Raw genomic sequence first — 13184 nt, 5'->3', positions numbered from 1 at the left:
TTTCTACATATATTCGTATACTTATTTTCGCCCAAATTGCGTCGTCTGCGCGTAATTTATGCCTCGCGTTTTCACATTTGGTCGCGCACACTTCCGGTTGCGTATGCGTTTATTTATTTTATTTACTTTATTCCTACATATGTATATGTATTTCCGCAGCTCTGGGTCAGGTCAGTTCGGCTCGACTGGGTTCATTAGGGATCGATCTGAACGATCCGGAGACCCGGTCCTGGAGGGCTGCCAATAGCTGTGCAATTTGTCAGCACTCAGCTAATTGGTGCTGCCTCCGCGCCCGCTGCTTGACTAATGCATTTCGGTTTACTTCCGTTTGGTTCCGGATAAATGGGCCAACAGGTAGGTGAAGGAAGGTGCACTAAGGAAAATATCTAGTAGGTTTAGAAGAAACAACATAATAATAGCATTTATAGAAGGAAGAAAGCAGGCCTCTTCTGGACTTTACTATAGTTTTAGAAGCATGTCTATGGATACATTTCAGAGCAAAATATTAAAGGTAATACTGGTAAAAACTGTACAAAAAAGGAAGCGAGTTTTCATTAACTAAGTTAATGCAAATAAACAATTATAATTTTAACAAAATCAATCCGAATATTTAAGTATATTTAATTCTCTAATTAGGATTTTGTTTGGTATCAAAATAACACTGATTTTTCTAGTAAAAACAGCAAAATAGAAAGTGTTTTCACATAAATGTATCACTTATTAAACTATTAAAATGATAATAAATATGCAAAGTAATTAGTTTTGTAAATATTTTCAGGCAAATCATGTCTTATTTATTTATTAATTTAGATACTCTTTGCAGCCATAATATATATTCTAATTCCTTTGCCAATAAAGTCTACCGATAACAATTTTAAATGTTTATGTAGACTTTAGATTTTATTGTGACTATTTTTAAGTTAAGTAAAGTTAGTTTTTAAATTGTATCTGTTATTTTCTCAGAGTGCAGACAAACGCATTCCTGACGCTTGAATCAGCAAACAGGAACAGGATCCTTCCTATCGCTATTCCTATTCCTGTGGCTTGTAATTCACATTATCGATGTTTTGTTTATACTTGAATTATAGAAAATGATCTGGTGAATCAGAGAGGTTAAAAGATAGCCTTGAACTGGTAGCAATGTAATGTGCTACCTGGGAGTCTCGTGTCCAGAGTCCCGGGGTCTTTCCACCCAGTTGCGAAATGAGCCCGATCTTGGAGAGCACGAGCCCTCGGCTTCTTTCTCGCACGGCTGCTCAAATTAAAATTAGCATAAATCGTCTACGAAAGCAATGTAATTTTCCATGGAAAATATGCCCTCCAGCCGGTCGTCGCAATTTATTGATTTAAACTTTTAGCTTGGATCTGTTTGAACAAGCCCTATAGCGCCTTTATAGGCGACTGACTATTAACGGCCCGCCACTTGATCTCTCATATTTGTATTTGCCAACCAGCGAGTATCGATCGAGTACTGAGTACTGAGTAGTGAGTATCGAGTGAGTGAGTAGTTCCATTGTTGCAACACGACACAATGGTCTGGAGGTCTGGCATGCAAATCTACTTTGATATGCAAATTAAGTGACTCAATCGACATGGTGGCAGAGGAGCCTAGGGTCGGAGCTAGTAACCAGGAGGCATCATAATCATCTGTGTCCATGGCGAGCCCACTTCACAGCCAGGCAGAGACAGACCTACTCCAATAATTGAGAGGTGTTTAATCGTGTGTTTCATTTTTGTTTTTCTGCACATTCACGGACCCCCGAGAGACCCATAGACTTAGGCCTTTCATTCCAAAAAAAAAAAAAACGTTTCAGTTTTGGTTTCCACAACTAACATACGGCGGAGCTACCATTCCACTCGATCGCTATTTGCTCTCAAATTATCATAAGCAAATATGGCCAAGATGCCAAGACCAGGCCAGACCAGGCCGGGCCAGACGATGCGATTCAGACCGAAAGATGCTTCCACTTTTCAGAGCCCATCTTCAAACTGAAGTGCTAAAGTCGCTGGCGACGCGACGCTCTGAGAGGCGCTTCTGTTGTGTGGACCCTTGAGTTATTACAATATTATATTCAAATCTCAAGTGCCACCGGCTCCTCCACGTCCACGTCCCCATCCCCCTGCCATCTCGTTCTCATCTCATCTCGGAGAATCTGCATATTTCCCCGGAGCATAATAGTTGTTTGTTTGCCCACCAAGCTCATCGAGTTGGCACTCGGCGGCGATGCGTGTTAATGGCATGTGTAATAACAAGATCATGGACTCAAAATCGATATTTCGAAAACAATTGCCAACAGTTGAGGGATTAATATTAAGAGCTACAGCTATTATGGAGGTTAAAAGTCCACTTAAAATATAAATATTGGGGCATTACGAACTCTCAACTTTAATTAATTGGGATTTAGTAAAAGAATGTCGTGTTAGTATTATAGTATCATGATATATGGATACCTTTGTCAAGTTAAGTCTTTAAATATTGTAAGAAATATATCAGTATTTATAATTGCAATTACTGGGTATTATAATTTCAATCAGAAGCTGAAAACGCAGTGAAGGAATCGTTTCCGACCCTATAAATCATATATATTATTGATCAGCATGAACAGCCGAATCGATCTAGTCATGTTCGGTAGGAAAATAAATTTTCCAAATTTTTTCGAAATTTCCAAATTTGAAAAGGGGTTACATCATTAAAATTGTGAAAATTTGACATAAAATTGAATTTCTTAAATTCGAAAACGCAGTATGCAGATTTGTTAACTTTATAAAAACTAGCACAGAAAAGCTATCCGAATTGAAATTATAGCATTTTTGGCTTAGTTATGATATTTGAAAATCTTAAATTTATCCCAAAAATTATCATATAAAAATATCGATAATATTTTTTAAATTCTTGCAAAGACAAAAAGGCAATGATTTACTTACTAATATATGTATAAAAAAGTTGCATTAAACTTTTGTCAAGTTGTTTTTTGCTGTGTTTAGAATATTTAAATGTTTAAGTAATTAATTGTGTAGATATATTTATAAAATTAAATGTTTAAGAAAATACCAATCAGTTTTTTTCCCACAAAAGATGAAGCTTTGTTTAAGCTTATAAATCAAAACCTTCTAAATACATATATGTTTATAGATCACAAAACTCCGAGTTATTATACTGAAAATGTTAAATTTATGTTTCTAAAATGTAGCTATTTTAATTGATAATCGCTCAAAGAATGTGCTATAGAAATTTCTTTAAATAGGCTATAAAATATCGCATAATTTCTTCATAAATATTTTGCAAATGAGATGATCGCTCGATCAGAAAACCTTTCAACTCCGTCGAGATCAACCACAAAAGGCGAATCTCTCATGCTGCATTTCATTACCAAAATGGTGGTGGAGATCTGGCCAACGCCAAAGCAGCTCAAAGAGACTAAAGTCAGAAAAGTTCAATGGCCAAAACGGTGACATCAAAGCGAGGGCAGCGGATTGCCGCCAGCTAAGGCAGGCGCAGGCAGTCAGGCCGAGTTAACTGACTAACAAAAGAAGAAAAGTCGTAGACGGGAGTCTGAGGCAAGTCCGGTAGTCCGACGGGCAGAAGAAACCATTTCGCTGATAAAAACATCCATTATGCGTAACAATTTGACGGCTTCTTTGGCTACCGCAACCATTCCGAGGCGGCATTCCCGCTTTCGCCTTTGATTGAGTGCCCGAGCCGGGATGGAATCGAATGGAGTGGAGTGGAGTGGAGTGATGTGGCTTGGAGTGGCTAGCCGCGGGGTAATTGTTGTCGCTAGGCCACGGATCGGATTGGATCGGATCGGAATGGATCGCCACGGATCAGGCCCGAGTGCGCAATTACAATGGCCGTGATAAAGAAGCCCAATAGAGAGAGGGAGTGCGATGACGATGATGGCCATGGCGATGACGATGGCGAGTCTTGCGCTAACGTCAAAGAGGAAATGCCTTAATCTCGTGACAACAACAGGCCTTCGTCTCTGCTCTTCTTCCTCTGGGTTCTTCCCTCTCCTTATTTATCTAAGATGCACAGCAAGAAAAATTAGTCTACTTGTTGCTTATGGAAAGAAAGATGAGGGTTCTGCTCCAAATATACCTTTATAAGATGAGCATTAAAACAATTCATAGTTTACTCCTGATAATTTCAATCAAAATAATAATGAAGGTATAAATATTTGATATTTTTCTATATATAACTCTGATTCTAATAGTTCTAAACTTGTTCTTAAATATATTTTTATACATTTGAAATAATAGATTCTCTTTCTAGAAAGAAGTAAACTTCCCATACGAATTGCAAGACTTAACCCGGTTAACTTGGTTATGTCTTCATGAAATTATCTTATAATTATTTTTAAAATATATAAATTTCCTTTAGGTTGAGATGTAGATTTTTCCAAGTGCTTTCCAGCAACCTGGCGAGTGTTGGAAATTTGTTTGTTTGCCGCCAGCCCATAACGTCATGAGACCAAATATAGCTGGTCGAGTCGCGTTGTCTCCGATTCCATTCCGTGTCTTATTTGAGCATCGCATTGCTACACGGATTTGGAGCTAGAGCTCACCTGGCTCTAGCATCTAGGTAGCCTATCTATCTGTATATCTATCTGGTGCCGTATCTCCTCCACCGGCTGTGTGTTTCTGTGTACTCATGGCACTAGTCATAGTTGACACTTTATGAGCAGACTCGCCTCCATTGCCGCGCCGCCTTGATGGCTCTCTAATGGCGTCAAGACTTTCGCTTTTATGGTGCCTGCACTTCCACGAATCCTAATCAGTGCCCCAGAGCACTTGCCGCGACTTCATTTAAATGGGAAATTCTTGGGTATATGTACACCATGTACCATAGTTTTTGTTTTGCCAGGGAATTATCGGGAAATCGTGAGGCCAAAGGAGGGAGTTTAATGGCAATTAAAATAGGAGTGGAGTCTGTCTAGAATTGAGCAATCAAAAGGTTTGGAAATTGATAGAAGAAAGTCGTAAGACAGAAAGATAATTGGGAATACAAGGAAGAGATAGTAAATTAATAGGAATATACACACATAAATTATTTTAATTGTTAAATTATCTTAGATATAGTTATAATCAATCTCTGGCTTATTCTGGAATAGTTAAAAATATGTTAATTCATTTTAAAGAATGGTGATTGTATAATAAGAAGCTTAAATTAAAAGTATTTAATTTTACTAATTACTATTAAACAATTATAACTTTGAACATATATTTACTTATATAAAACTTGTAATTTCTCGAGGAAGCTGCTTCCTTCTCCCATATTTACACTATACCTTTTCATTCTGGAATTTCTAAAGTACTCCATTCCTGGCGCCAACGCTGTCTGGAGTAGGATTTGGACTAACTTCAATTGTTTGCCATTCAAAATGCTAATCTTCCAATGGGCTGGCAACCGCGTTACACGTTACATATCTTAGCCCAACTTCCCCTTTCCGAGAAAGGGGGTTAACATGAACGTTGAAAACAACACGCATACAACGGAAAGCGGCAAACAAATATGGCGCAAAGTTAAACAAAAACACGGCCATTACTCAATGGCGGCAAAGCGAGAAAAATGTATGCTACCTCTGCAATGGAGCTCCAGGAGAGCAGAAGCCCTCTTCATGGTACGGGTTTCTATGGCTCCTCCGTTAATCCCTCCCCATGTGAGGCGTCAAAAGCTTAAATATTTACAGCCACAAAAAATACAAAACAGACAAAATAAGCAAACGAGATTAGAGCCAAAGCAGAAAGAGAGCGAGCGGGCAAAAGCATGAAAAATATTTGTTAAAAGGCAAATAAATTGCGGAAGATAAAGATCTAATTTTGATTAAAATTTAAGCTTTTTCACAACCTCGCCAGCTACCGAACTGAGGCTAATTTTTGAGGAGGGAGAAGAATTGAAACCGAAAACCAAAAATCCAACAAAACAGAGGGCTAGAGCGGTAACCGGGGCGAAGAAATTAAAACTTGTCGCATCCAAAATTTATGTTTGTCTTGGCAGCCAGAGATCGAGACAACAAGAAAATGTCTTTAATAAATTAGAGGCTGCGTGTAGAGGCGACTCCAGTCGACTTCGTTATCACCGCGTGGACAGCATGTTGTTGCTATATATGGCAAACAATACGGTACTTTTAACACCAAAATCAGGGCCCCACAATCCTAAACAAAGGCCAAGACAGCACAGAAGCGACAGACGCGTAGCTGCCGTTCGAGCAGCTGGCCCAAACAGTCCCGACCACAAAAAAAATGTATATAGTAAAAAACCTAAAAGAGTTACTGGAAAGAATAAGGGGTTATATATGGTATATTTATTGATTTTATAGAATTATTTAAGAATATTTGAGGAAGGCTTATTTAAAAAAGAAGCACAAATTCAAAGAATACTTTTAAGTATTTTATTTAATATTGAAATATTTTAATTTATATAATTATTTAAGAATATTTGAGGAAGGCTTATTTAAAAAAGAAGCACAAATTCAAAGAATACTTTTAAGTATTTGATTTCATATTAAAATCAAATCATTTTGTAAATAAAAATTACAAAGAATTAAAGCTGTATAAAATACATAAGCCTTTAAAGGTTGCATACTTATTAGCGCAACCATATTTTTTGAGGTTGGGGAGTTACTAAAATCTCTATAGCATCCGAAATAATTAACCAATTATGTTTATATTTGGAATGTAAATAGAAAATATAATTCTCTAGTTAAAATATAATTTATAACATATAGTTAAACTTATGATCTTTACAGTTCATTTACAGATTGTGTTCATATCAAACATACAATAAGATCCTCACAATCTAATCTGTTTTCAGAATACTAAACAAGACTAACCATTGATGTAATATAATAGAGGTAAAAATGAAATCAAAATATAAATATATCTTTCAGTGTACACCTACAGGCGCAATCACAGGTATACAGATACAGATACGTAGTGGACGGCTGCCCCCATTTGCATATGAATGTGGTAATGATTACAAATTTCGCTCGTAAAAATGTTTAGTTTGTTTTTTTGTTTCATTTTGGGAGCATAATTAACTATGTATCCGATCCGTACCGATCCACTCTTTAGCCATTGGATCCAATATGTATCTGTATCTGTGTTTTTTTTTTTTTTGATGCGTTGCGGTTGCGGCAATTTACCGTGCCGGGATGGCTGTATCTGGTAGATGCGATCGTGTATCTTGGTATCTTGGTATCTGGTGTATCGTGGTTAATAGACCCGGGGATACGCATGCGCAGCATCGGATGTCAATGGACTTGGCCTGTTTCGGCGTTCGGTGGGAAAGTGTTGAGCCATTTACATTATAGGGACTTTTATTGAATGAATCGAACCTTTCACAGCCAATTAATAGCGGCTAACAAGATCGATGCTGTTGTAGATAAGCCAACGAGCTGCATAACTAATGGCCCCAGTCAAGTCTGTAGAAGATGCCTGAGAAAGCCACTCATCGAAGGCCCACGCCCACAGTGACTTCTACTCTTCGGTAGAACTACATATGTAACTGGCAACTCAGCGAAAGGATCTGGGACCTGGCTACCAGAATCCTGGCTGGTTGGGCTTGTGTTGATTGCGGCGCGTTACCTTAATTTCTTGGCGCCACCAGCACTCACTCGATCCCGCCGCCTGCCTCTCCTTTGCTGCGTCATAAAATTAAAACTCTTCACTCCATCATTTTCGTGAGCGAGTGCAACATTTGACAGGTAAATGTCTGGGAAAAGGCAGCCAGAAAAGCAGAAAAAAGGCACCTCTCTGCTACTCCGTTGACTGGCTGCCGCGCCCTCCTTCAATGCTGAGTATTTCCAGAACGCAGTATAGACCCGCACTTGATACCCTTCCATTAAGAGTTTTCTATAAAACGTTTTTATACAAAGGAGATAAAATTCAACACGATGTATAACATATAATACCTATAATATAGATGTATAAATGAATAAATGAATATTGAAAGGAGTTTGTATATATAAATAATAATAAGACGTATTATCTCTAAAGATTCTTTAGTAGATATAAGTATATATATATTTTATTAAATATAGTGCATTAATGATTTCCTTATTTCTTATTATTTCTTATGTTTTTTAAAACGTTCTTTCTAAAGACAATCATTACAAAATTAATAATGGTTTGAAAGTTGAATTACTTGTTTCTAGGAATATGCATATATTCAATATGTGTTTCTTTTAAAAGCAGAGTAATATTATTAAAAATATAATAAATAAAAATTATAATTAAATAAAACTTCCTTAAATCTTTAACCGTAAAGTATTCATTTCCCAAACAATATGCCTTAGAGCATCACCACTTCGCTCTCTTTCCAAATACCCATCTCTCTTTTTATATCTTTTTGTTTTTATTAATTTTTGTTTCTTTATATTCATTTACCTTTGCTTGGTTTTTTTTTCTTTCGGGTTGCTAAGCAGTTGACCATAACTTTTGACAGATTTATTAGGGAATATTAATTTTTATATCGGACATTTTGAAGAAGAGGTGTTTGTGTGTGAGCGAGTGCGATTATCACCTCGCCAAGGTCCGCGGATCTGCTGTAGGTAAACCCCTGATCTTCAGGGGGATCAACCCAACGATCAGTGATCCCTGCCAGAGTGCCAGAGAGGATACCGAGGAAGACCCAGTCCCCGTCCGGGTTTGTTGTTGTTTGTCCACGCCTTTGTCCCCCGACTGAACGGCGTTGGAGCGGAGCGGGCCTCGTCGGGGCAGCCGTGGCTCGACGTGTGAAAATGCATTTGCATATTCAATCAACGGCACAATAAATATACCCATACTACACACGAATTCATACAGAGTCGTTAAACAAGATTTACATATGAAAATAACAAAATATTTAACAGCAGCCGCAGACGGGCTGACTGACTGACTGGACGCGGCTCTGATGATGATCTTAAATTGAAATTGTCAATACGAGACGAGGGCTTTGGCGACGCGACGCGGCGACCCATAAATGCGTATCCATACGGTCCACGGGACCCACAAAGTCCGACTCATGCTTACTCCGGATCTGTTAATAGCGACGATGACTTGCCGCAATGTGGCGAAAATATTTGCGTGGGCATTTTGCCCATGGCTATTTTCGAACCGAATTTGTACTAAAATTAACATGCCCGCCGCAGTGGAAACGTTTCCCTGATCGTGTGCTCTGCTCTGTATGCCCCACCAATCCAATAATCTCCACTGTGTCAGCTCCACAATGGGCGGGTGTGAGAGCTTGTCTCTTGGGTACTCCTCGACACGCGTCCGGGAAATCCACAGCTGCGCCAGCCGGAAAGTAGCAATCACTTTCCCTTTTCCGATAAGCGAAAATCGGTGGCAGCTGGAGGCTGGTGTGCACCGTCATGGGAGAGTTATCTGCCGCGTGCCCCAAAATCCAAAACCAAATGCAAAACCATAAAAACAAATTATGAGCGATACGCTAAATCGAGCAGATGCACTCGAACGGAACAATCATAATCTTTGGGCTGGGGTGCGGAGTGCGGGCATTTCACTTAATGAAAATGTTGGCACTGCAAGTCAAGTGCTTCGAGCTGTAGCCGCACAAATAAGTGTATTTATGAATCAAATGCACTGCGAAAAATAAGTAAATAAGTAAGTAAATAAATTAAATAGAAAAGGAAAAAATCAATAAAGCAATTAGGAGTGCTTTGAAAAGTTTTATATATTTATAAGGTATATAAGGTATTATAATTTCAGTCAAAAGCTTGTAACATAAGAAGGAGTCATTTCCGAACCTATAAATCATATATATTTTTGAAAAGCATGAGCAGCCGAGTAAATCTAGTCAGATGCAGAACAAAAATAAAGTTTCAAAATTGTCCCAAAATTTCAAACTTTTTTATAAGGGGTTACATCGTTAAAATTGTCAAAAATTGGAAAATTAAAAATTTGTTTTCAATATGAAATTGAGTATGCATATTTGTTAACCTAATAATAAGTAACATGGGCTGCTTTCAGAATTTAAATTAATGTTTTCTTTTGCTTATTTATGAGTTTTTAAGGCTTAGATATTGTCATTGAATTCTCATATTAAAATATTAAATAAAATGGTATTATTTTAAAATTAGTTATGATAAAATTCCTATTGCATCCTGTAATTTACAGGATTTATTAAATTTATTTAATATTCTCAGTGTTATTATTTTGCTTAGTAGTGGAATGTTGTTATTTGACCAAATTTTGCATACATATATTTTAATATTTGCTTGCCAGAAAAAAAAGTTTTGCAAGATTTCCTTATACATTAGTTTAAATGGTTAAAAATGGTTTTTAATGACTTCAAATGATTTGTATAATAGAGGAACTTCTATATGATACCAAAATGTATTTAACTTTATAAAGTATTCTCTTTGGATCCCATATCATACCAGAATTGATTATTAAATATTGTAGGAAGTTTGTTACTCACCATTTTCACAGCTTCGTTTTTATTCAGGATTTTTTATTATCATTATAAATTTCATTCGCATGATAGACAAGAAAAAAAATGTTTATAACATATTATTGGAGCAAAATAGACTCTAGTATTTATTTAAGAAGGTATCGATATAATTTATTAAATTTTCTTGTTTTTCATGATGGGAAGAATTGTTTGTTAAGTTTTGTTCTCTTTTTTTGCTTGAGAGGGATTGCTTGATTGTTGAGATATTTGTTAATAAAATCATTGTATAATTATTGGTTTTCTGTATTTCCAGCATTGCATAGGATTTTACGATACGATACGTGGTCCTCTCTGTTTTTCTTGTGGTAATAATTTGTTTTAATCATTCGGAATCGTTGCCTGTGAGTAGAATACGTTATGCATTTGTTTGTCATCCTTAAATGTTTTGCACATTTATGGTCTCCAGAGTGTGTATAAAATCAACGTCGCGACGTCCCCATAGGGCATGAGGTTCTCCGACATTATTTCCGCGTTGATTTCCTCCTTGGTTCATATTGTTAACCCCAAATTCAGAAACGAAGGAGTTCAGTGGATTGGGTCCACCGCCCAAAGCGGAATTTTCAACAATGGTAGAATTATTGTTGGTATTGCCTCCGAACACATCGAATGGTGAATTGAAGACTCCAGCAAAGTTGTCAAAGCTAGAGTTGTTTCCAACGCCGCCGAAGACCTGCTGCCGAAGGCGCATATCCTTCTCCTGACCGTGACGGACCATTTGGTTCTCCATCTCGCCTTGATGGCGACGGATGTTGTCCTCGTTGCGCATGCGCATATCCTCAACCTGCTTCTGGCGCATCTCCCATAGCAGCTTGTTGCGCTCGTTGTGAATTTCGCGATCCCGCAACACTTGACGCAACAGTTCCGTTTCGTGCTCATAGCGTGCATACTCCATCTGAGCCTCCAGCTTCTCCTCCTCCAGTTGAAACTCCTTCTTCAGTGCCTCCTGCTTTATCTTGAACATAGCATGCAGTTGCTTCCACTGCGATCCGTACTCGTGCTCGAACGACTTGCGATCAGCAAAGCGAGGAGCAACTGAACGCTCCTGGAGAAACTCCGGCATCTTCGTGTTCATCGTCTTCTCGGGCAACCCGACATTGTCGTCGTTCACCTCCATTGGCTCGACCAGGCATGGACGAAGTGAAGCCGTCAGGAAGAAGCACTTCTCATGGCACACTCGCAGGCAGGCGAAAGCGGACGACTTCTTGGTGAACTCAACGATGCCCTCGCCGGTGTGGCGGCCACGATCGTCCAAGATGATGATGGCCCGCTCGATGGAGCCGAAGACCTCAAAGGACTTGTACAGCAGCTCGTTTGTTACGTACTGGGTGAGATTACTCACACGCAATATGGTCGCATTGGGGGCGAAACGGACACGCAGCTGACGACCCTTTCGCAACGAGCCATCGAGAGCGCGCATGGCCTTCTCGGCATTCGCATGGTAATCCACCTTCAGGAATGCATAGTTCCTGTCCAGATTCGAGATCTCGTCAATCTCACCGTACGGCTTGAACATCTCGCGCAGCTCATCGTTGGTAACGTCTGAAGGTAGATTGCCCACATAAAGACGATTGCGGCCAGAGAACTTTGTCTCAGCCGGCATTTCGATGGTTGGCAGCTCCAAGGTGGTTTCACCAATGCTGCGCAATTTCTGGGCAATTAGGAAATCTTCGAAACCGCGTCCACCAGCAGGACCGCCACCCATGGCCGCACCAAAGGGACCGCCCGATCGTTGACCGCCACGATGTCCTCCTGGTCCTCCACCGCCACGGCGACCTCGGAATCCCTGGCCGCCGCCTTGACCCTCTCCTTGTTGCTGTTCGACTTGATTATCACGGCCACCTTGATCTGGTCCTTGATTTTTATTCTGATTCTGGTTGGCTGGAGAATTTTCTGCATCCGTATTGGTCAAATCGGTAACGGGCTCTTGGTTTGCAGCCTTATTCTGGCCTTGGAAATACGGACGGTTTTTAATGGCGCGGCGGTTACGATTTCGATTCATACCACCGAATCCACCATTGTTGTTGGCAAAGTTCGGGGCACCATCGTCTCCGCCGCTGCCAATGTTACCGCCACCCGACACTCCACCGTTCTGGGCATTTTCATTGAATCGTGCCTTCTTTTCAGATGGAGATCCATCGAAGGATTCATTCAACTTCTGGGCCATTTGCATGCCGACACTTTCATTTACTGGATTGTCCATTTGCTGGCTTTGCGGTAGCGACTCCATGTTCTTTTCTAGTTCAGCGACACTTTCCATTGCAAATAATAATATATTTGAGAAGAAAAATGTTTATAAAAATTCACCGGAGCACTGCCGAAAAAAGTTGAACGCACTGTCAAGATGAAAATTTTACAATGACAATGAAAATGTCACAATGGCAAGAAGTTTGCTAGCCTGCTAAGTTTTTCATTTTTTTTATGCAATGTGGAATTTGGTATTTTTTTTAGGGTTGTAAAAAAAAGTGTATTTCGAAATGTATTTATTTCGTTTTATTCGTTTACTGTGTAATACCCACAAAACACACTCAATCCGAAGCGACGATTGCTGCACGCAAGTGAAAAATGTTGGCGCCAGGCGCCACTAAAAAATCTTATGAATGAAGTAGACACATTTTTGAGTTGTCGGTGTTGCCACCAATCCCCGCTCCCCTTTCCATTCCCATTCCCATTCCCAATCCCATTCCACCAGATTCTTTTCCTACTGCTTTGTTTGTTTGCTTTTCTGTAGATT

At 39.2% G+C, this 13184-nt stretch overlaps 1 pseudogene across 1 annotated transcript; it reads right to left on the bottom strand.

Annotated features, from left to right (window-relative positions):
- Positions 1-10501: 10501 nt before the first annotated feature.
- On the bottom strand, positions 10502-12836 carry LOC110190591 (protein no-on-transient A pseudogene; annotated as a pseudogene). The gene has a single exon (XR_015272048.1). The product of XR_015272048.1 is annotated as a protein no-on-transient A pseudogene (transcript).
- Positions 12837-13184: the final 348 nt, after the last annotated feature.

Source organism: Drosophila serrata, unplaced genomic scaffold, assembly GCF_035046125.1.
Source record: "Drosophila serrata isolate PLE 108 unplaced genomic scaffold, ASM3504612v1 contig_272, whole genome shotgun sequence".
In the NCBI taxonomy this organism is placed as follows: Eukaryota; Metazoa; Arthropoda; class Insecta; order Diptera; family Drosophilidae; genus Drosophila; species Drosophila serrata.
This window is presented reverse-complemented; position numbering and strand designations above follow the sequence as displayed.